Source organism: Sebastes fasciatus, chromosome 20 (genome assembly GCF_043250625.1).
Source record: "Sebastes fasciatus isolate fSebFas1 chromosome 20, fSebFas1.pri, whole genome shotgun sequence".
NCBI classification, from domain to species: Eukaryota; Metazoa; Chordata; class Actinopteri; order Perciformes; family Sebastidae; genus Sebastes; species Sebastes fasciatus.
The window spans coordinates 21,875,047-21,900,366 of NC_133814.1; the positions used below are offsets into that span (position 1 = coordinate 21,875,047).

The following is a 25,320-nucleotide window of genomic DNA, read 5'->3' on the forward strand; positions in this document are numbered from 1 at the left end:
ATAGTTGTCATTGTTTTGTTTTGTTAATTGATTTCTAATAATAAATATATACATACATTTGCATAAAGCAGCATATTTGCCCACTCCCATATTGATAAGAGTATTAAATATTTGACAAATCTCCCTTTAAGATATATTTTGAACAGATAAAAAATGTGCGATTAATCAAGATTAAATATTTTAATTGATTGACAACCCTAAATGCTACATATCTACTTTGTCTCACTCTCCATCTACAACAAAAGCTGCCCACCTCCTTTCATTATTACCGCTGTGTACTCTTTATTCTACACCGAATGATGTAAACCTATTCCTAGCAGCGTTTAGCTCCATAAACCCAGCAAAACAGCACACTGTACGTCACTGGTACGCCGCAAAAAAAGGAGTCGATTTCACACTAATCGCTCATCTTGGGTAATGGAGCTTATAGTCCACGGAGTACGAATCTCTGGCAGATGGCAGATAATAATGCTCTACTGTTGATAAGAGGCTTGAAAATTGAGAACAATGCAACAATGAAATAAATTAAAAAAAACTTCCTCCCATTTCAATTTGGGAAATGAGAAATAAAAGCGCATAAGGGCTTTCGGGAATTCATGTCTTACAAAGATAACATTCTTATGCTAGGCATGATAAATATGACTATGCAATAGTCCAAGAACAGAGTGCATCACTTCAGTCAAATGTAAAAGATGTGGTTGTGGGAAGGAGTTAAGAATAAAAATCTTGCCCGGGGCCCCCTAGAGGCCTCAGCCAGCACTGCTCACAGTTCAAAGATGTTATTGGCCTCCATGATCTCCTCTGGACTGGGACTGGGAAGAAGATCAATATTTATGTTTTGGCAGATCAAAGGATCACTGTTCAAAAATAAACACACTGTCCACTGCATCCACCGCCTCCCTCCTCCATCACTCACAACTTCAATCTCAGATACTTTTTCACCTCGGAAAATCATTGTTTTCACTGCTCAGCGATGTTAACTAACTTCCAACCGAGTTAGGTGCGGGGAAGATTTTGATCTCGCCTCAGACGGTCAACACTCGATAGATATGATAAATTTAACTGAAGCAGAAAAAGGTCAGACCCGTCTGACGCTCGGAGAAAGTTGACACCCACGGCTGGGGGGCTCTTCATTCGGAGCAAACCTACTCTTACTCCGCACCGCCTCGTGTGCTCTTTTAACTTTGCGTCGTGTTTTGCATGTCAAAGAAGGCAGTGTTTTATCCTGAGGAGAGATGTAAAGACGAGGAGGTTGTGCAAGTGTCGGATGGAGAGAAAAGGGCACCGGGGTTCTGGAGGTGACTGAACAGAAAATGAATGCTTTTGCTGTTCTAGCAATGACTACTACTACTGTGCAAACTTCTAGCCATTATTTCTTGACATCGTGAGGTCATTAAGAAATTGCTGAACCATTTCATTGCCTGAAATTCACTGTTTAACATTTCCAGATAATCAATCTGCATGTGTATTATCTTCATGAAATGCTCCGAGTCTGAAGTCACCCCTTGGGCGCATGTAAAGGAACTTGCACTGTTAACTGTGTCTTTTGTTAGCAGTGGTATTAAAGAAATAGTTTCACTTTCTTGCCGAGAGTTCCATGAGAACATCGATAGTCAGCAGTGATGGAAACTGGAGATAAAGTGCTTCTGCAAACGTTTAACAGGGATTTGAAGGGTCAGTTCATCCAACAACTTACTTCAAGGAGTAGTTTGACATTTTGGGAAATATGCTTATTTGCTTTCTTGCTGAGAGTTCTGTGAAAAGATCGATAGGACTCTCGTGTCTGGATGATAAATAGTAATCCAGAGCCAACAGACAGCAGCACAGAAGGACATCAGAGTAAAGTTTGGGAGGGCTCACGGTGCTTTTGGAAGCCAAAGCAGTACAGCCTAAAAACAAAGGTCCTGCTATACAAACAGCACATGCAAGTGACAACACATGACATGAAAAGATCGATGCCTTCCATAATGGATGCTTCTAACTCTGCCAATAACATGTTTTATCCAGGCAGCAACCTCCGCTTCTGAAAAGTGAAGCCAATGCTGAAGTGCCTTAAACTTGCATTCTTTCTAACAGCCAGCAGGGGGCGACTCCTCTGGTTGCAAAAAGAAGTCTGATTGTATAGAAGTCTATGAGAAAATGAGCCTACTTCTCACTTGATTTATTACCTCAGTAAACATTGTAAACATGAGTTTATGGTCTCAATCACTAGTTTCAAGTCTTCTTCAAGACAGCATGATGTTCATTTAGTAAATGATGGTCCCATTTAGAGTCAAATAGACCATAAAGCAGGGGATGCTTTAGGGCGTGGCTACCTTGTGATTGACAGGTTGCTACCACGGCTTTGTCCGGTTTGGGTGTTGTCCATGTATTCGTCTTAGAACTTTAACCCTTTCACAGTGTGTTTCATTTCATGAAAGTTAATTATAACATTTTGATCGCCTAAAAATGGCTCGACCCTCTCCTGTCACTTCTGGTCTCAAAAAATGCAAGACGGTGATGGGCCAAAGACCAAGGTGGCGTCGGCCAAAATGCCAAACTCAAGGCTTCAAAACCGTAGTCCACAAACCAATGGGTGACGTCACGGTGACTGCGCCCACTTCTTATATACAGTCTATAGTTATATCTTGTTTGTTTAAATCACTCAAAAACCAAAATATAAAAAGGACGAGTAGTGGTTTTATGGGGAGTTACGTCATACTTCTTCCCTGGAAGTCAAGAAATAGTTGCATGCAACTCCTTGTAAAACCACAAGCTGTCTCCCCATGCTTCCAGTCTTTATGCCAACATAAGCTAATGGCCTGCAGACTGTAGCTTCATATATAGCATACAGACATGAGCGTGATCTTCTCATCTAACTCTCGACAAGAAAGCAAATTCCTAAAATGTTGAACCATTCCTTTAAAGAACGATGACCAGTTCATTCAGCATTGCTTGCTGAATGAACTGGTCATCGTTCAAGCAATGGTTCAACAAGACGTGTCCATGCTTGTGGATAAGAAGGAGACATTACAAAGCTAATTTGGTTGCACTGTTTTAGCTAAGCTTGTCTCAGTGTGAGAAAAGTTCTCATCAGTCCAGCTAAACGAAACATCAGCGCAACAAAGCAGAACTAATCCCCCCCCTTACATTTAAAAGTCCTCAATTACACCAAACTCACTGTCCAATTATGCTTACACAGGCACCCATACACAAAAGAAATAAAGAAATATGAGCTTTTACAATACTGTTGTTAGCCGGGTCCCCGTATTTCAAGGTGTAAGGTGCCGGAGCACAATGTGTAAAGAGAAAAGGGGAAAAAAAAAGCAGGAGTAATTATGTCCGCCAAGGACAAAACAGTAATGTAATAAGACCCCGTGTCGCGGAAAATGTCTTCCAACTGTGAAACACGGTCGCTGACACAATGCGTAGATCAATAGTCGCCGGCTGGAGCTCCTTTCATAGGCCTAATCAAAATAATAACAATGATAATAATTGTAACGGCCCCGTCACACTAATAATGTCCATAACAATTACAATAAATTACACACTGTCCGATGTGAAGCTTCTAACGGTCATTGTCCATTTAACAGAATTAATCGTGCTGGGAGGGATGGGGGGAAACAGTACATGTCATTAGTGGGTGTTTCAGAGTCCTGGTGCTTAAATGGAACATCTCTCATCCGTCACCTACAGATGAAACGAGAAAGAGATAAATAAATGTATAAATGTCTCATCTCCAATTGGGCAAGGAAAGGTTAGGGTCTCTGATCAGGTGGATGGACGGACGCAGAGCGGAACCAAAGTCCATGAGACGGGTTGACGAGGAAGAAAATGCTAATGTGGTAGGTGAGGCTTGTAGGGGAAAGTGGCATTAATACCCATTTAATGGACTGTGGCGGAGCGCCGTGTGAGAATGTGAGGGTAATGTATGTGTGTGTGTGTGTGTGTGTGTGAGTGTGTTTAGTGTAAGACGGCGGCTCAAGGTTTAGGGGTTCTGCGGAGAGCCGTTGTGTGTTACTTTAAGCCTGAGATTTAACCCTGCTGCACAGGGAGCAAGATCAGCTATTACTGTCAGCAAAGTTATTACAGCTACACACCAGTTGTAGGATTAACGCTCTGTGTGATTTTGTGTGTGCCTGAGCGGATGTGTGTGTGTGAGGAATATCAGTTTAGAGTTTACATGTGACAGTACATTATATTGTGTCTGTGTGCTAATGCTGTCAGTTTTCTAATGTATGTGTTGCTCTCTATAGCGTTTCCACGGTTACTGCGTTAGCATATTTGAACGGAACGCAGTTTCACGGACAGCGAAAGCATGGATGATCGGATTAATCATGGTCGACAATCGCGGATTCTGAAAAGTGAAGCCAATGCTGAAGTGCCTTAAACTTGCATTCTTTCAAATAGCCAGCAGGGGGCGACTCCTCTGGTTGCAAAAAGAAGTCTGATTGTTAGAAATCTATGAGAAAATGAGCCTATTTCTCACTTGATTTATTACCTCAGTTAACATTATAAACATGAGTTTATGGTCTCAATCGATAGTTCCAAGTCTTCTTCAATACAGCATGATGTTCATTTAGTAAATGTGGTCCCATTTAGAGTCACATAGACCATAAAGCAGGGGATGCTTTAGGGTGTGGCTACCTTGTGATTGACAGGTCGCTACCACGGCGTTGTGCGGTTTGGGTGTTGTCCGCGCGCGTATTTTCAGTTCATGAAAGTTAATTGTAACATTTTAAAAATGTCTTATTCAGTGTTCGGTTGTACTTAGCTCCACCCTCTCGTGTCTTGTGTTCCGATTCCAAAAAAACAAAAGGCGACGGGAAAATTGCCAATCTCAAGGCTTCAAAACCGTAGTCCACAAAGCAGTGGGTGACGTCACTCTTATATGCAGTCTATGCTTAAAACATATAATCTGAAATGATTTATGACACCGGCTTTAGGAGAAAAATGTTAACATTAAAAGGTTTTGACCGACCTCCTAATTTGCAATCCATTATCATTTTCACTGTAATGAAATGAAATATATAAATTCATAAAAAAAGGGTGCTCTGAAATGTTCCTCTTTGCTATAAGGAAACCCTTAACGGCAGTCTGGATTCAGAGAGAGAGCATGAGGATTTCATGGAGATGAAATGAAATCCATGAAGATTTCATGGAGCATAGGCTTGTGGATTTTACATTCCTTTTTTTCCCTGCAGTTTGCCTGATTACAGCATAAACCCAGTGTTTCAATGGCAATTCAAAGACTATATATTTCAACATCTTAAAAGCTGTTTAAATACAGCAATGTCACACACAGTGAGTTGCCACTGTGGTAATGACGGCTTGGATTAGTCTATAAAGGAATACATGTAAATGTATTCATATCTGTGTTTGTGGCTTTGCACTGCTGTGTGTGTGTGCCGAAGTGACTGAAATCCATTTTCGTGGAAGATGACCACTCAGCCCTATTACTGCCAAACCTCCTGACCCGGACTATTTCCTTCCAACATACCAGTAGACAGACATCACAATCGCACACAAACTCGCTAACGCACATACAGCTCAGACACAAATTATCCATCTCCAACCTCTCTTCAGTCAAGCGCTCACACACAGCAACATAACGGGTCTCCTCCTGAGCTTCCAGGTGGAAGAGGGAGGGAGACGGAGCGGTCGCTCCGTCTCCCTCCCTCTTTTCTTGTCTCTTATCTGCAGATGTCTCGTCTCCCGCGGCCTTCCCGACTCTTTTCAGAGGTTCTATTTTAAGAGCTGCGTTGCTCCGTTCGATCACGCTGTCCGTCTGTAGGTTCTCCAGACGACAAAGGGAAACAAATCCTGTCTGTGTGTACAGTATGTCTCAGTGCGTACGTGTGGATCTTTGTGTGCCTGCCTGCCTCTTTGTGTTATGCGACTATTTACACAACCTACACATCCCCAGTTTAAAACTGCAGACCAAAACTGAGTGCTTCCAGATGGAGACACTCTGTAAACCACAGTGGCCCATCCCTTCAACCATGAAGCAAACACACACATACACTCACAGAGTAGAAGAAGCCTGTCCTGCTGGGGCATACCATATCTCACTCTCCCACTATGTTTATCTCTAGTGACAACTTTCTAGGCCAGGCTATTGTTTCACTGTTTATCTGAACCTCAGGCACCAAAACCAGCAGCGCTATGATTCAGTCGTTCTGCTCCCTTTTTATAGACTGCGGGTATGAAGTTGGAGAGAAAGCGGTTTGGAGAGGAATGAAGGGAGGGGAGGCAGCATGCTAAGAAATGAGTGTTTTGTTCAAGGTCTCCTCAAGGTCTCATCATTCAAAACTCATCAGAGCTTTGACAGGCGTAGATGAGACGGGAGATAAAGTGGTTCTGCAAAACATTTAACAGGGATTTGAAGGGTCACCCAAATTAGAAAAATCAAAACAATGTACGGTAAGGAATAGTTTGATATTTTTGTGAAATATTCTTTCTTGCTGAGAGTTGGCTCTATAGCTTCACATTAATGTAAGTGTACAGACATGAGAGTGGTATCGTTGTTCTCATCTGGCAAGACGATGAACTATTCCTTTAACTTTTAGCGTCAGGGTTAAATGATAATCAACAATGTTTTGAATGATTGTAAAATGTCACTAATTTCTTGAACGCATTAACGCAACTTGCGATTTTTAGGTTGTAGGATGCTCAGTTTTAAAGCTAGTTTGAAGATACTGGCATCATATGAAACTACAAAAACCTAACGAATCCATTGTTACCAATGTACCATACTAGCTTGTCGCAAAGGAGGCAAAAAGACGCTTGAAAGTTAGGCTAAATTTTGGCGAGGAAAAACTGGCATGGCCATTTTCAAAGCAGTCCCTTGACCTCTGACCTCCAGATATGTGAATGTAAATGGGTTCTATGGGTACCCACGAGTCTCCCCTTTACAGCCATGCCCACTTTATGATAATCACATGCAGTTTTGGGGCAAGTCATAGTCAAGTCAGCACACTGACACACTGACAGCTGTTGTTGCCTGTTGGGCTGCAGTTTGCCATGTTATGATTTGAGCATATTTTGTATGCTAAATGCAGTACCTGTGAGGGTTTCTGGACAATATTTGTGATTGTTTTGTGTTGTTAATTGATTTCTAATAATAAATATATACATACATTTGCACAAAGCAGCATATTTGCCCACTCCCATGTTGATAAGAGTATTGAATACTTGACAAATCTCCCTTTAAGGTACATTTTGTTCAGATAAAAAATGTGTGATTAATTTGCAATTCAATATTTTAATCAATTGACAGCCCTAATATCATCAATGTCATCAATATGCAGTATGTGCCAATTGATTTTACTCACTTCTGTGAGACTGGAAAACATACTGAAGCATTTTGATGACTATAAAACCTTTTACCATTATTCAACACCCTAAACCCTAAGCCGCCGGCGGGAAGGTGGGTTTTAAGAGGTTAACCAAAGTAGTGTTTAGTTGCAGCAGCTTCAGTTTTATGTGCTGACGTTTGGGGATTTCCACCTCTGAAAGTTCTGCCGCAGAAGTATTGAAAAAATTGATTTAAAAAACAAAAAACAGCAGTGTGTCTTTCCAGAAACAATGACGTGTTGGGCTGTGGATAACCCGCAGACCTCCCTGTCAACAGTTCTCATAAGGACTAGGATCTTCAGTAGAAAGCATTTCAAGTGAAAACTGTCCACAGTGACGTCTGTGGATTATTCAGAGTAATAAAATGTTGAACTTCTAAAATGTAACTTTTCAAACTTTCATTCACCATTGCTGTATTGTGATGTTGGAAAAAAAACAACCTTTGAGACGCACAGCAAATAAAACCAAAACTATCTGCATGACTACACCAAACGTTTTATATTCTCTATTTATCCTGTCATTTTCTCTTCTCCCACTTCTTTCTCAGCCTCCCTCCTCTTCCCTTCTCTCCCACAAGGCCTCATTGTGGTCGGTACATTGTGGAGATGGTGCTGCTGTCCTCTTAGAGCTGAGCCAAGGACGTCCCCATCAAGAGAAACACCGTAAACAAGGACAAACCATTGCACGCAGTTGACTGGAATGAGCATGTCTCACAGCATGCAAACACTTCTCCTCCTCCCAGCACTCAAAAAAAGGCAATGATGAACCGGATCTATTAATATGCCCTTTGACAACTTAATTCACAAATGACAAAATGTTAATAATTGAACAAGTGCAATGCAGCTAATGAGGAAGCCACATTAAAATCAGAAGAGAGGAAGCAGAATGACTGCTCTCATCCTCAGATGGTAAGTCCACTGTGTTCTTGGGGAGCTCTGGTAAGCTTAGAGCCCATTTCGGTCTGTTTCACTTCGACAAAGCGGATGTCCTGAAAATCCCCCCTTCACTCTACACCGTCCACGGGCCTAGCTCAAAGCCCCGGCACCGACTAAGAACCAGTCAGAAACACCACACATTCTTATTAATCCCCTTCTCCTTTGGCTTTGCTGTTCTTCACTACAACTCAGAACATGCAAGTGCATTAACTTCTGGCTCAGGCGGCTCCGTTTGGCTATTAACTTTGTCCAATAGGCCGACATATAACAGAGATGGCTTCCATTTGTACACCGTTTTTTGATAATAAAGCCAATTTTGTTACAAATTTCCGCTCCTGCCTTTCCATTACTCCCGAGACATTGAATGAGACAGATTCTGCTTTAAGAGATAACGCTAAACCGATAGGCTCCTGAAGCTTAGAGGAAATTCAATACGCCGGCTATGCCTTACAGATCTGCCGCCATGTTGGGCTGAAAAACACTGCTGTGCCCATGTGCACTTCTATCATATGTTCACTCAACCTGCCAGCATGTTGATTCATTTCATACACTAAAAACCCTCAGAGAGATATCTAAGTATGTATACATCAGCAACTGACAAAAGGATTCATATGGCCGCCATTTCCTTTGACTTGAGGCAATGATCCTTTGACGCGGGGAGCCGCAGGTGGTTTGATCGATCGGAGTGAAAGCACACACAGAGGAGCAAAACATAGAAAAAAGATATGGACGCCTTGCTTGGTATTTAGGGAATATTTGGAAAATCAGGGGTTCTACTGGAACCAGAAAGATCAAGTATCTGAGCTGTGAGGTTGTGATTGTTGAGAAGGGAACTATAAACGCTTTTACAGCCTCCGTCATGATTAAATCACAGTGTTAGCTGGAGGCAAAACAAAGAAAAGACTGGAGGCAAACATCAATCACCTCAGAGTAGTGGGCTAAAGTTACACATCGAAAATGTCATATTGGTGTGTTAGTTGGCGCCAGAATCGATACCGCATACATTTGAGATGTCAAACTATGATTTGAGGCTCTAGCGAGCTACAATATCGGCAAAGCGTTTCAGAGATGGAGAGAAAATGTTGCTAATAGTTCAGCTTAGCCTTCTGCTAAGTGTAATTAGGCATCATGACTGTTAATAGGCTAAACGATTAGCGAGATGGAGAGAACATTTTGCTAATAGGCTTAACTATTAGAGAGATGGAGAGAAAATGTTGCAAACAGACTAAACTATTAGAGATAGAAAATGTTGTGAATAGGCTAAATGATTACAGATGGAGATAAAATGTTGCTAATAGACTAAACTGTTAGAGAGATGGAGAGAAAATGTTGCTAGTAGGCTAAACTATTAGAGAGATGGAGAGAAAATGTTGTTAGTAGGCTAAACGATTAGAGAGATGGAGAGAAAATGTTGTTAGTAGGCTAAACTATTAGAGAGATGGAGAGAAAATGTTGTTAGTAGGCTAAACGATTAGAGAGATGGAGAGAAAATGTTGTTAGTAGGCTAAACGATTAGAGAGATGGAGAGAAAATGTTGTTAATAGGCTAAACTATGAGAGGGATGGAGAGAAAATGTTGCTAATAGGCTAAACGATTAGAGAGATGGAGAGAAAATGTTGCTAGTAGGCTAAATGATTAGAGAGATGGAGAGAACATTTTGTTTATAGGCTAAACGATTAGAGAGATGGAGAGAAAATGTTGCTAGTAGGCTAAACTGTTAGAGAGATCGAGAGAAAATATTGCTAGAAGGCTAAACAATTAGAGAGATGGAGAGAAAATGTTGCCAATAGGCTAAACGATTAGAGAGATTGAGAGAAAATGTTGTTTATAGGCTAAACTATGAGAGAGATGGAGAACATTTTGTTTATAGGCTAAACTATTAGAGCGATGGAGAGAAAATGCTGCTAGTAGGCTAAACGATTAGAGAGATGGAGAGAAAATGTTGCCAATAGGCTAAACGATTAGAGAGATGGAGAGAAAATGTTGTTAGTAGGCTAAACGATTAGAGAGATGGAGAGAAAATGTTGTTAGTAGGCTAAACGATTAGAGAGATGGAGAGAAAATGTTGCCAATAGGCTAGCCTTCAACCGTAGCTGCAGCTGTTAGCCTTTGGCTGCGGTTACCAGTAGCTAAACTATTGGCAACATTTTCTCTCAATTTCTGTAATACTTCGCCGATATTGTAAGACACTCTTTTTGATAAGTCTGTTTTAACACTTGCGATCCCTGAGAGTGACTGTACATATTCAGAATTTTTTTCTTCAGCCATTGTTAAAAAACAAGCCAACAAAGGTTGCTACCCAGCTAACATGTTCCGAGAATTATTCGGCCTCCACGACACTCCGCTCACAGAAATAAGTCATCATGTTTACTAACAGAAAAGGGGTCTATAAAGCCCTAAACAAGGACATTTTTTATCATATTCCTTCAGACTTTTATTGGTTCAAGGCTTTAGTAGATGGAAATGGCACACAATGTACATTACAAACATTACTGAGTAATGTAAAGAGGCCAGCAACCTTGAGGGGGTTTTATTCATAAAGCCATAATAATCCCCTGTGGTGAGTACATACAGTTCATCTCTTAGTGGATGTCTGATTGCAAGGATTCAAATGCATTTACATGCGAAATGTAACCCTGTTCCTTCTAATACAAAGGAAGGATTTGAGCACAGGCTGTTATACAAGTTTAAATCCTTTGCCATTTGGGAATATGTGAAATGGATACAGACACTGTGAGAGAGAAACACACAGAGAGAGAGAGGAAAAAAAACGAACTGACCTCTTCTCTGAGTCCTTGTTAGTAAGGGCCAATAACCTCACTGTTCCTCCATCCCACGCTGCTGTGAAGCCTTGGCAAGCCCAAAAAAGAGATGCTGGCATCACAGCCGAAACACAAGGACCAACATCCAGCACTCCTCTGTCCATTTGGCCTAATGAATATGCATGCCAATAATCTTTGCTGTAATGTGCCGGGCCTCTCCACCTTTCCCAAACACCAGGGAGTGCCCTGAGGTGTAACAGTCATATTAGCACACTAGGATAAGAGGCTAAATGAAAATAAAGGAAAGAAATGCCTCAGGGAGATTTGCCCTGCCTGCTGTTTTGTCTAATCAACGCCGTTAGAGCTCCGTTTCTACACTCCAACCACAAAGGGAGTTGTTCATCAAACTTATTTTGGGATGAAAAGTCCAGGTAAATGGCAATAATAATAAATCTGAGCAGTACATTCGCTCCTAATGAGGCCAGAGCTGCATGATGACCACCGCATTTGATGGAACGCACCCTTCAATATGCGACAAATTCACATTTCACACCCATTTACGTTGCGTTTCACACATCTGGATAATTGATAAATGCACAGGAGATCACACAGGGTGTCAAATAAATGGGATGAGAGGGATTTACCTCTGAGCCATCTTCAACCCTCTTTCATTTCCTCACGTTTAATCACATCCCATCATCTGTAAGAGATGAATAAGTCTCCTCCAGGCGGCTATTTACATTTCACAAATCTGTGTGTCTCTAATCCTTCCTACGGTTCGAGGGCGAGATCCAAGTTATCTCATACTGGATCATTTCCATACACAGGATGATGCCGAGGCGAAGGGGGTATCCTGAGCGTTTTTTTGTTGCAGCAAATGGCCTCTGAGTTTCAGGCTTGCCCAAAACACTTAAGACCTTTATTACAGGCACTTAACCATAGGGCCCGTCAGTGTTGGAGATGGGCTCTAAGTCACAGATAATGGGCCGAGACACACACACAAGCACGCACACACACACACAGGTTATGGTATCATTATGGTATCATCATCTCTTCTCAGTCAGCAGTGTAAAACTACCAGTGTTTGATGCAGTGAGGAGATTACAGTGTGGATCAAAGGGGTTTCTGTGTCTACATACAGAAGTGGGTGAATGGTGTTTATTGTCTCTGTGTAGGCGTCATTAAAGGGGACATGTCATGCTCATTTCCGGGTTCATATTTGTATTTTGGGTTTCTACTAGAACATGTTTACATGATTTAATGTTCAAAAAACACATTATTTTTCTCATGTCTGTCTGAATATATCCGTATTCACCCTCTGCCTGTCTCTTTGAAGGACCAGTGTGGAACAATTAGGGGGATCTAATGGAATATAATGGAATATAATATTAATAAGTATGTTTTCTTTAGTGTATAATCGCCTGATAATAAGAATCGTTGTGTTTTTGTTACCTTTTAATTAGCCGTTTATATCTACATAGGGAGTAGGTCTTCGTCACGGAGTCTGCCGTGTTTCACTGCCGTGTTTCAACAGTAGCCCAGAACGGACAAACCAAACTCTTGTTAACTTTTCCTGCTTGGGCCAGAGCTCTCATTGCCGCCTCTTTCGCTCTCTTGCTTCACCACTCACTTCCCACATACTCTACACACACACTAGACTTGTATCGGTCAAGCACACACGGTTCCATTCGTACTACAATTGAGGGTTCGCGGCATTCTGGTGTTTCCCAATCCACACTCCATTCCAGTTGGTGAAGGTAATGCACCATAGCATTGTTTACCAGGAGTCCTTTAAAGGTCCAGTGTGTAGGATCTGGCGGTATCTAGCAGTGAGGTGAGGAGATTGCAACCAGAGACTAAAGCCTCTCCCGTGTTGGAGAGCTACGGTGGACGAAAACACGAATGGCCCTCTCTAGAGCCAGTTGTAAGAGTACTGCAGGTCATTTGGAGCAGAGCCAGTGTGTAGAGTGTGTGTTTATGTGGGAAGTGAGTGGTGAAGCAAGAGAGAGAGAGAGCGGCAGCGACGAGAGAGAGTAATGTTATCGACTCCTGCCAAAGCAGGAATAGTTAACAGTGTTTGGTTTGTCCATTCTAGGCTACTATAGACACATGGCGGTGCAACATGGCAGACTCAGGTGATTACACACTAAAGAAAACATACTTAAAATATTTCATTTCTGCCAATAGATCCCCCTAAATGCTACACACTGTTCCATTAAAGACGACTTATATAAATGTAGGTAAAGATCTCCTCGCACAGCCTCTCTTCAAAACAAGCATCCATTTCATTTTCTTCTTCCTCTTCTTCTCGGCAAACCATTCGAGGCACTTGCTATGTGTACAGTCCGTGAGGCCACACATTTTGGGCTGCACATGGGTCCATGCGGACCCCCGCGGACATGGATGAAGACTTTTATGTCACGTAGACCAAAGCGGACACACAGAGATGCGGAAACTATGAATTGACCTGTAGTTCTCAAGCTGTGGGTGGTATATTCTAATGAGCCTGCATGTGACATAGGAACAGGAGCCAAATCTGAATGGCTCGTTGAATCACATGTTTTCAGTCTTGGCACTACAAAAGTGAGTTTTACATGACAAGTCCCCTTTAACAAGAGTCATGTTGCTGCCATCGTATGATCATCAGTATGCACAGTAACTATGCAAAATATTAGCACACACAATATCCATAGAAGAAGTTAAGTGTGTTTATGTGTGTGCGTGCATGTCCGCGGGCTGATTTCATTTCTTATTGCTTTTTCCAGCGGTTGCACAGCAGGACAATTAGCATTCCAGCCCGTTCCCCTGGTCTCCTATGAGATGTCTCCTCATTTGAAGATGATACATCCCCTCAAGCTTGCGCGAGTGCAAGAGAGCGAGCGAGCGAGCGAGGAGCGAGAGACACTCGGTTTGAGTTGGGGAGGTCGAGGTAGGCGAGCTGAATATTCCTCCACAGTCGAGTCTTTGAAGTGCAACGTTAACCTCAAACCCTGAACTTCGGTGTAAAAATGTGGCTTTTGCTTCTCAATCTGCAGCGTGGGCCAACAAATAGTTAGGTACGAGCTAAGTGACAGCCGGGTTTTGGCGGTATATAATACTGACACAACAGTGGACACGCACGTAATACAGGCCCGAAATAATGCAAAGTACACGCGCTTTAATACACAAACACAGACTATACAGAAACACACACGTTCACCGCACACCCCGTATCGACCCCCTTCTCCCATGAGTCATCCACTGCACCCTCATTCATCAATATTAGCACTTCACACGGGCACACTTTCCCAACCTAAAAGGGATACCGGAGCAACATGCACGCACACACACACACATTTACCATCCTCACAATTACTCTGCAGCTTCCTCTATGTGAGCCAAGTAAATGGGCTGAGGGAGGACGTTAGAGGAGCAGAGGACACAGTGCTGCTCTGCAGTTTCTTGCCAAGCAGTTGACTTTTAAGCAACTGGCACCCGTGGCTCAAGCTTTTTCTGATGGAACCGAGCTGATGTGCAAGAATTTCATTATTTCCTCCGAGCACTCCCTCTCATTTACTCATTTAATTCCCTCTTTTCCTCAGCAACTTGCTATTTGTTTCTCTTGCTCTATTATCCCCCTGCTTTTCACTTATATCAGTCCGTCTTACTTGTTCTTTACTCTTTTTATTACCCCCCCAACCCCTCCACCCCCTTCCCCTTTTATATCTACGTCTTTCTTTGTGCTTCTCTTTCCTCTCTCTATATTCTACGAGCCAATCCTCCAGTTTCTGATAAAAAAGTAATAAGGCTTCTAATGGCTTCAATTTCCTTCCCTCTCCTCTCCTAGTAATCCTTTGTGGATTGCATTCCTGAAGATAGCCTTTGTTGTTTCTAAAACAAAGGGCAAATGTGAACCTGTGAGTGTGTTCTCAAGGATGCTTGTGACTATATCCAGATATAAATGCATTCAGGTGTATGTGTGTGTGTGTGTGTATGTGTGTGTGTGTGTGTGTGTGTGTGTGTGTGTGTGTGTGTGAGGAGAGACAGTTTGCTTGTGTACGTGCGTGCATGTTTGCAGCATTTGTACATTTACGTGTGCAGGTCTCCCCTGTGATTCCGCCCCACCACTCAGGCCAGGGGTTTAATTGAATAGTGGAAGTGGTTGGACTCTCTTGGCTTCAGTGGTAGACACTACCCATAACCCCCCCCCCCTGGAGTCCCGCTAAGGGCTTCGCCCGGGGCTATAAAACTTTCACGAAAGCAATCCCGTGCATGCTCTGACCATAGCGCAGAGAGTGTGGATAAAAGTCTTGATATGTATGTGTGAGGGACCAACAGAGAAAGAAAAACTCAGAAGGTCAGCGTCCTTCTCCTCATCTCCCGTTTTCTCCTTCCAAGCGCCATAGATCCACTTTTAATCTCCCCCCTGATCTCCCTCTGTGGTGTAAAGAGACCCAATATGGGTCTGGCTTTGGTCCTATTGTTGCTCCCTGACTCAGACAATGCCTCGTCCCACCACACAGGATGAATGGGCTTCATAAATACTCCGAGTGAAATGGGATCCGTTCAAAAGCACACATATAAGGCCAAGAAAGAGAACTGGACTGAATATATTTCCTCATAAAATGCATGTCTGCCGATACAATATGCTATTTTTCTATGCACAAATCAAAAATGCGCAAAAACAAGTGGAGGAACTGTACCTCATATTATTTCCTAAGTGCTTCACAGCTGAGGCTACAACTTCTTGGTGTATCTTAAATATGTCCATGAACATTTAATTCAGTTTTTTGTGTTTGCTTGCCAAACATTTGTACTGGGAGTCACCAGATTCGACTGTTATCAGTTCATTAAATGTGCGTTATCAGTTGTTATCAGCCCCATATATGTGGGTCAGTAGGGGGCTGCTACACCTACTAGGTTGTAAAAGTGAAAGCGAAACTTAAAAGCAACATGTAAAACTGAATGAGATGTTTTGAACACAAACAAAATAGCTTGTTTAGGTTTAGCCAACAAAACCACTTAGTTAAGTTAAGGGAAGTGAAAGTGAACTTAAGGTTGTGAACACAAAGGCAAAGACTCCTTGGTGATAGTCCTGTGTATTGTGTCCCATCCATCGTCCATGACCTCCACTCTATATGGTAATTTCACCCTGTGTCTATACTAAAGCACCTGACTTCCACTTCTGCTCCTGTCAAAACGACTACGGTCGCTAGACGTTGCTCACATTTTCTTTTATTCCCTCTTTCGAAGATTTCCCATGTGAATAAATGATAAAACCTACTGCTATCAGGCTCCTACTGACCCACATCTATGAGGCTTATAATGTACAGTAAATAAACCCCGACAGGGCAATGTGGCACAAAGCAGAGGGGTCTTGCATCACCCTGAAGGGGTTTATTTCACAACAATGACCCGCTAGCCGTACATTATCCCGCTTATTACACTTACTTACGAAAACAATAATTTGGCACAAAAATGGTCCTCCAGAGTCAGAAATCAGAACTACGTCCATAGCAACACTGTGATTGACCAATCAGAATCGAGTATTCAACAAAGCCGTGTAATAATCGCTGATAATGACCATTTAATGACCTGATAACAGCACTATAATTTCTTTGTAAATGAGACTTTTCTTGAGAAAACAAAAGGGGAGTCAAGTCTCTCTCTCTCTCTATAAAGAGCCTGTCTGGATATTTTTTTTTTTTGACAAATAATACTGTCTAAGTGAGTCTAAGATGGATGTCACCTCTCCAAAACACTGACTGACCCCTGCTCGTTTCTTCTCTGTATCCGTCTGGTTGCACTCCCAGGTGAGATAGCCCTTGAAAATGCTCTTCCTTGACTCACCTCTCCGCCTCCCTCCCTCTCCGTTCTGTCAACTATACTCTCAAAATGAGCCGAGAATGAGTGGGAAGAGAGGAAAAGGGGCTGCGAGCTAGATAGAAAGAGAGAGATGGGAAGAGGAGAGATATTAATAGTGACAGGGCAGAGCTATTGAGAGCCTGACAGCGGCACCTCTGCCTCTCTCTGAAGGTGTGGGGACGAGGTAATGGGTTAATGGTGACATCTAGAGATGGAGGGAATGAGGTAGAGAGGTAGATGAAGGGCTAATGCCTATAGATCGTGACCTCTGGGGAGTGAGACGCCATTATCCCGACATGGTAAGGGTTGAGAGGCCTCTAAAAGCCTGAGGTTCTAGCTCAGATCTAACTACCTACGGTCCCTAGACTAAGCTAGTAGGGGTTTGTCTGGATAAGTGGACCTGACAACCCCCAACAATGAGGTCTCCCTGCAGACTCACTACTCCGCTGGCACACCGTTTAGTTCAGCCAAGGGTATGTCTGCAGGGATTTGTCTATTTCCATTTGCTTCCTACAGGTGTTCTCGTGTCTATGGGTGTCACCATTAGGGCAGCAAGAACAAGCTTTTTGTGAAATGATGGTGCCATTGTCGGCGTATTAGAGAGGTGAGCTCCAGACGATTCGTGTTACATTCCTTCACGACGCGTTAAAAGAACAATATGATCATCCTGTGTTGCTTTAACATGAGCAGTAAAACGTGTACTTCATCAGTAAAGATCCTCTAGGGGCTTACGTGTGTGAAGAAATGCAGTATGTGTGGGCAGTATCGTCTCAGCACATCTAAAGGCAGCGTTTGCTTTCGTGCGGTATGGATCAGATTGCTAGGATATGCTATGAGACTTAAAAGTGACGGTGCATGTAGTACATCTAAGGTGAAAGCACACACACATGCACTTCAGTCTGTAAATGTAGAAGTTATTTAACCAACATATTCTCACTCACAACTCGTTAAATACTGCGGTTTGGTCAGTGTTCACAGGAAACGTACAGTTTCCGCTTGTTATATACAGTCGATTTTCAAAATAAACTTCCAACTTAGGTTTACTTAGTTTTTAAGTTTACTGACGCAACAAAACTACGTGGTTAGATTTAATGTGGCAAATAAATACATAGATATACGTTAACTGAATTGTTATTTATTATCAAAATAATAAATCATACACCAGAATCTTGGTAAAAATCTTCAGAATTAAAAGGAATTACAATACAAGTACAAACTTTTTTAATGCAGCAACAAATTGGTCAAAACTTAAACAGAAATTAAATAGTATATAAACATAGAATTGAATTTAATAGATTGGCCCCATAGTCACTGATATCCGATTGAGCTATTTGAGACAGTATCAGCCCGATATCCGATCTGGTATCGGTGCATCCCTAATTGTTACGGAAAATAACTATGCTTGTTACACAACCAGTGTTAGTAAAGTTCAAAAGTTACGTAACAAAACTACAGTAAAATAACGTTGACTTGGTTTCACACGGGACACGAACAGTAGTCTCCTGGGTGAAAGTCCTGTGTTTGTTTAACCCGTCCGTTGGGTCAAACAAACACAGGATGTATACACAGAATTTAATCGCAATTTAAACTTTGTCAGTTGTTCTGACCATCTGACGTGGATGGGTTTACATTTGAGTTAATTGAAAGCCCGGTGCGTCTCATACAGACCCTAAAGGGTGCCTCAGTACGTCGGTATCAGACTCCGAGAGGCACTGACCAAGCCTGACACGTTGGGAGTGAGAATAAGTTAGATGTAACTGATGATTGAAAAAGACAATTTGAAAGAGAAAATGTATTTGAGAGGTTACTGACAAATAAGGGTGAGACTCCCCTCAACGCTGCATATGGTCAACTGCAACCTAAGAGTTCTATTTCATCACGGAGGCAGCGTGAGTAAATGCTCCTCTTCCTTGATGATATTTTCACACTTGCTGCTCCAGTGGTGCTCCCATCATGGTGAGGAAGAGGGGGGGAAAAAAGCTGCAGATCTCCCTTATCGCGTGTCTCTACCCGTAATGGTGCTGTCATGTTTGAACAGAGTCAGAATAACAGAGATCTATGTTTGAAAGCCAAAAATCCATTACTATAACAGATAGACGAACTGAGCATTATGCTAAAAGGGGATATGCACACATCATGTCTGCATAAAGGCGAATGCAGCTGCAGAAATAAACAGCAGCGGCATGTTTTTGCTATTTGCATAATGGAGGAGACTGCAGCTGTCACAGCATCACAGTTTAAGGAGGCAACGGAGAAAACAAAACATGTAAAATGTAGCGCTCCTAATGTGAGACATGCAGACGGTTTTTAATTTATTTATGCACTTTGATCACATATTGATGGAGAGGCCCACCGAGGGCCAGACTTTTCCTTTTGTTCACTTCACTACCGCACCTTTCACATTCCTGCCAGCCTTTGAACATTGCTGCTTCTATCTTCATTCTTACTCAGTGTGTTTACTTAGAAATCAGGTTAATCAGGTTACAAAGGAAATTGCACAACATGTTTACATTGACTGTAGTAAACTACCGATTTTACAAATCAGTGTTTACAACCGGCAGGTCCATTAACAGTTCTCCCCTGCTCGCAACCTTTAGCGATACAATATGCTGCTGCTTGATGTATTTATTTATAATTTTTTGATGGAGCGCAAATGTGTCAGCCGTAAAAACTACCTTATTTAGATATACAGAATCTATGCACCATCACTTTCAGCACTTGTGTCACACTCGATTAGAAAACCAGTTACACGAATACACGGCCAAGAATTCAGCTTTCTTCGGAGGAAATGTTCTCTAATCCCGTACCGTGATTACGGAAACCAGGTTTCTCATTTATGTGACATTTAACAAATCAGCGTGATTACTTAAAGTTACTGTGAGGAACTTTTAACTGGTAATGAAAGAGCCTCAATTTAAAACTGATGCTTCTTTATGACCTACATAAGTAAACAAAACCATCAGCGAGAAGATTGGCTATTTCTATACAGTTATTCTTAATGCTTGTCATCTGGACCACCGGGTCCGATTCAGCGCAAAATCAGATGAAATCATGCAGGTTCACTAGAAACTCCAGCGGGGCCTCCAGCAGGGCCTCCGGCAGCGACCAGCCCACCGCGGACAGACCCAGATCAGGCGGGAGGCGGAGAGCTCCGCCCCTGGCAGCAGCAGCTCCCACTCTTGCTTGTCCCCACTGGGAGCCAACACTGACACCACGCTGCTGGAGGCCCAGGCCGTATCGCTGGGCCCACTGGAGGGAAAGGAGGCACGGGAGAGCCAGAACCAGGACTGCCCTGGGCAGACTGTCAGACCCTTGTTGCAGTAAAATGAGAGGTTTTCTAAAGGGACTCTGGTGCTCGGAAACACTACCGCCTTTGTCCACAGGGACCGTCAAAATCAACACAAAATGAAAGTTCCTCGTAGCTGTAAAAGGAGCAGTGTGTAGCATTTAGGGGGATCTATTGACAGAGATGGAATATAATAATAATAAGTATGTTTTATTAGTGTATAATCACCTGAAAATAAGAATTGTTTTTCTTAGAATGAGATGTTTATATCTACATAGGGAGCGGGTCCTCTTCAGGTTGCGTCTAGAAGGGGAGGCAAAATCTGAATTTCTCATGAGATGGTTAAGGTTAGGCATTGACCTAGATTAGTTAAGGTTGAAATAGGTCGTCGGGCAGCAGGTCTCTATTTCGCAATTAGCGGGTCACCTTCTAGACGTGACCTCCTCTTCACCGAGCTGGCTGCCATGTTTCTACAGTAGCCCAGAACGGACAAACCAAACACTGACTCTAGAGAGGGCCATTCGCCTTTTCACGTTTTCACCATAGTTCTCCTAAACGCTCGGCACACGGGAGTAGTTTTAGTTGGTTGCAATCTGCAACCTCACCGCTAGATGCCGCCAAATCCAAGACAAGTGCATGTAAACGCACTAGCTGTGTTAAAAATCTATTTCGCCTCAATCTGCTCTTCCTCCGTCTGTTCACGTTAGCCCCACCACGTCCTCTTAGGAGCTCCAATGTGTTACAGCGGGTGGCCTCTAACTCCAAAATCAAACAGCACCATGGCCCCTCAACAACAAAAATATCATCACTAATGAAATACAAAATGATGTAAAGAAGAGAAGAACAAAAAAGATGAAACCAAAGGCTGTCTTTTTACATCTGCTGGTCCACCTCTCTCCCTCCCTTTTCTTTGCGCTCTTCCAAGGTGCCAGACGCTTCGCTCAGCTGGCAGAGCTACAGAGCGAGCGAGGCAGCATCAGAAAGAGAGACAATGAAAAGAGAGGAGAGGTTCAGCGAGGGCCAAATGGCTAGTTAGCCTGAGGCGATGAATCGGCATCGACTCTCCAGGAGGAGGCTGCTCGCATTCGGCGGACGGCTTCAATACGGGCCGAAAAACGTTGCTCCGAGAAGGCCACGAAACCTCTGCTGATATCATACTTTGCCTCCCACCTGTGTTTAACAACTGGGGGTAAGGCCTCAAAGAAGTTTTGTATCATGTTTTACTTTTTCATCCGCCTTTGGAATTGCAGGCTCCTATCAAGAGATACTGGAGAGAAGAAGAGGAGCATAAGGAGGGCCAAATGCCTCCATACTGAATATAAACTCCATCTTCTGTATTTATTATCAAAACACAGGAGGGAAAATGCTGTCAAAACATGTGCGGGTGTGTCGAAGCTTTTATTGATTTATCCTGACGGAGGAGTGCTTTTAATATTTCAAAAAATTCAGCACTGCGGTTTCAGTGTGCCGAAAAGTGGAAAAGGTTGAAGGTTCGATACTGAATAAATCTGGTGCAGTTTTCTGTCAAAGGTGCTGGAACTTCTATGAAAACAGCGTATTTGTCTGGCTGCTAATTTCCTAGGTGATATTTATAAACAAAAGTCAGATTTTGAGAAGTCGGCCTCCAGTTGTCTGCACGCCTCCCAGCCTCTGTTCTGACATAAAAGACATTCAAATAAATGCTTTCTTCTTCATCATCCGTGCTGGAAAACGACTTTACAAAATGCAGCGTTGCTTGAATTGCAGGTGGGGATCCAAAATAGGTCACAGCAAGGCCTGGATGACAAGAGTCAGCATTTTTTTCTAGTTAATGTGTTCATAGAATGTGAATGAAAACGTAAGCACATGGCTTTGTCAAACACCAATGAACAATTCATGCTAAAAAATTAAATGTATTATGTGTCTAGACTGGGTCTTGGGCTGAAAATTACCAATGGATTTCCAACCAAGAGCAGTACATTGTCGTAGTGTATTAAATTATTGGACATGGCTATTTCCTGGTCCACCAGTGCTTAACCTGCTGTTAAAGCTAGGGTCAGTAATGTTGAGAAACTAGCAAGAGTACGCTAGATTTTTAAAATTATCCAACCGAAAAACACAACGGTGAGACTATTAGACGGGTTGTAAATAAGCCGATAATTTTGCCAGATTACCTACATCTTTATTTTGAGGTCAAACGGAAGGGAGGTGCACCCATAATGTCACTAATTATCCATCATTGCACAGGGAAACTCTGAGTGCACCGGCTATGGTAAGTACAGTAACGTTTGACAGGGTTTAAAATGCAGCTGCATGCTAACTTTAACCTGACTGTTTTGTCAAAATCAGTGGGTTACCTCCGGGTCTGAAAAGTGAAGCCAATGCAGAAGTGCCTTAAACTTGCATTATTTCTAACAGCCAGCAGGGGGCGACTCCTCTGGTTGCAAAAAGAAGACTGATTGTATAGAAGTCTATGATAAAATGAGCCTACTTCTCACTTGATTTATTACCTCAGTAAACATTGTAAACATGAGTTTATGGTCCCAATCGCTAGTTTCAAGTCTTCTTCAATACAGCATGATGTTCATTTAGTAAATGATGGTCCCATTTAGAGTCAAATAGATGATGAAGCAGGGGATGCTTTAGGGCGTGGCTACCTTGTGATTGACAGGTCGCTACCACGGCGTTGTCTGGTCCTGGAGTTGTCCGTGTTTTCGTCTTACAACTTTAACCCAGCGCCTATAGGTCTTATTATTGTAGTTTTGGCTATCATTTCCATTGGTTATGATAACATAGTAGTAACCAAATAGATGCTGAGACATCGCCATAATGAAGTCAGACAAGGCAAAAAACAGCCGGATGATCAGGCAGGATATAAACAGGCCAACAGTTTAACCAGATTGTCTTTAATTGGAGGTAAAAACAAAAGTGAGCACACCCTATAAACTCTCTTTGTTAAGGGAAACAGTACATGCACACAACTACTAGTGTGGTACCACAAAGTTGATCTGTAAACTGTGATTATTGTATGTTGGCTGGAGGACGGATGAGTAACAACTTCTCCTTTGTTTTCTCTTCCAAATAAATTTTGCTTACTGCTGCTCATTTCTTTTCCCCCCTACTGACTTCTTGAAACAGAAGACCTTAGCGATTAATTAGCGAGTACCGTGTTATTATTACTGATAGGAGTGATGGCCAAATCTATGAAAATAAGACCCAGATTGTATAAAACTGGAATTCCAGTTTAATCGAGCCAGATAGCAATTAGTATGCATGGCTTTGTGGGTTGGGATCCAGACTATGTTATCTCTCCTCTTTACACTTGTCACAATAAGGAAAGTAAGTACGTGAGCCAGAATGCGTCACTGATGTACTGTTCCCGCCTGTCTCTGTGACTGTGCCTCGCTGAAAAAACCCTGTCAGAAGGGGGCTGACTTCACAGATCCTCCATCTGTCTCATTCTGTCTCAGCTCGTTGCTGTTCTGAGGGTAAAAAACTAAGAAAGAGACGGGCGAGAACACAGGACACCTCCTCTAGCTATGTCCTTCCTCCCCATCTCTCCTCCATACCTCTCATTTGATCGATACGCTGCTGTAGGGAGAGCCATGGAAGTTTGGATCAATCTAACTACTGCTGGGAGCTACCGTGACGGGATGGAGGGGAGAGAGAGCCGGAGTGAACGTGGAAGGAAACAGTAAGAGAGAGGGAAGTAAGACTGAATCATAAGACACAGAGGAATGAAAGCTTCAACATGAACGGAAGGAAGAGGACGAGGAAAGCAAGGTGTCTCATGGAGTCATATGGTCAATATTTCAAATGATACTTGCAAAATATAATTTGACTTTCAATCATTTAAAATAGTTAATCACTATTAATCACACTTTTTTTATCTGTTCAAAATGTACCTTAAAGGGAGATTTGTTAAGTATTTAACTTTTTTATCAACATGGGAGAGGGCAAATATGCTAATTTATGCAAATGTATGAATATATTTATTATTGTAAATCAATTAACAACACAAAACAATGACAAATATTGTCCAGAAACCCTCACAGGTACTGCATTTAGCATAACAAATATGTTCAAATCATAACATGGCAAACTGCAGCCCAACAGGCAACAACAGCTGTCAGTGTGTCAGTGTGCTGACTTGACTATGACTTGCCCCAAACTGCATGTGATTATCATAAAGTGGGCATGTCTGTAAAGGGGAGACTCGTGGGTACCCATAGAACTCATTTTCATTAATATATCTGGAGGTCAGAGGTCAAGCGACCCCTTTTAAAATGGCCACGAGGGTTATTCCTTTGCGCAAATTTGGAGCATTATTTAGCCATCTTCGCAACAAACTGGTATGACATGGTTGGTACCAATGGATTCCTTAGGTTTTTAAGTTTCATATGATACCAGTATCATCACTGTAGCTTTAAAATTGAGCCCGCTACAACCTCCGAAAGATCGATCGCATTAATGCATTAAAGAAATTAGTGGCGTTAAAACGATTTTGCTTTGACAGCCCTAATAAATATCGGATGCGTAGGTCCAAACAGAGCGAGGTTATGCCAAAAAATAAGTCTCAAAGAAGCTCATGTTGGTGCTAAGGTGCAAGCTGTGATCATACTGGAAGAGCTGCTGTCCATGGTGCTGCACGGTAAAACACATCCATCCTCCTCTTAACCCATATTCAGCCTTCAAGACTTGTTTATACGAAAACAAGAAAGTGTTCTGCCAACGGGGAGAGAATTTGCACTTGTTTTCATGCACAGTTTAGCTTATTTGAGGATTCTTTTTAGAAACATGTGTCAATACCTGGAGAAGACAAGCTGTACTGGTGTCAGGGAGAAAAAAAACAAAAAACGCTGCTGGAAAAAGAGTTGATTTATTGAGGGAGCAGGATGAAAAATCTTTTTTTGGGGCTTTTATAAGAAATTTAAAATGCTTCGACTCAATAAAAAGCCAAAACGACTGGTTGAAGACTGAACGGAGAATGGAGAAGAATGGATAATTTATTGCGGTGAGGCTGTCTCGCGCTGATTAATGACTGTGACGGCGTCGACACCTGTTGGTTTGACTTTGCAGTGTACCGTGCATACTGTGTGTCCCCAAGTGGTTAGTTAGGTTTAAACAAGCTTCTGTGGAAGTCACTGTGTCAGACTGACTGTCTGCTCGACCACATCTC

General features: G+C 42.4%; 1 protein-coding gene across 7 annotated transcripts in view; it reads right to left on the reverse strand.

Moving 5' to 3' along the window:
- The window catches only part of sdk2b (sidekick cell adhesion molecule 2b), a 334,097-nt gene that overhangs the window by 135,530 nt on the left and 173,247 nt on the right, over positions 1-25,320 (reverse strand). The window lies entirely within an intron of this gene.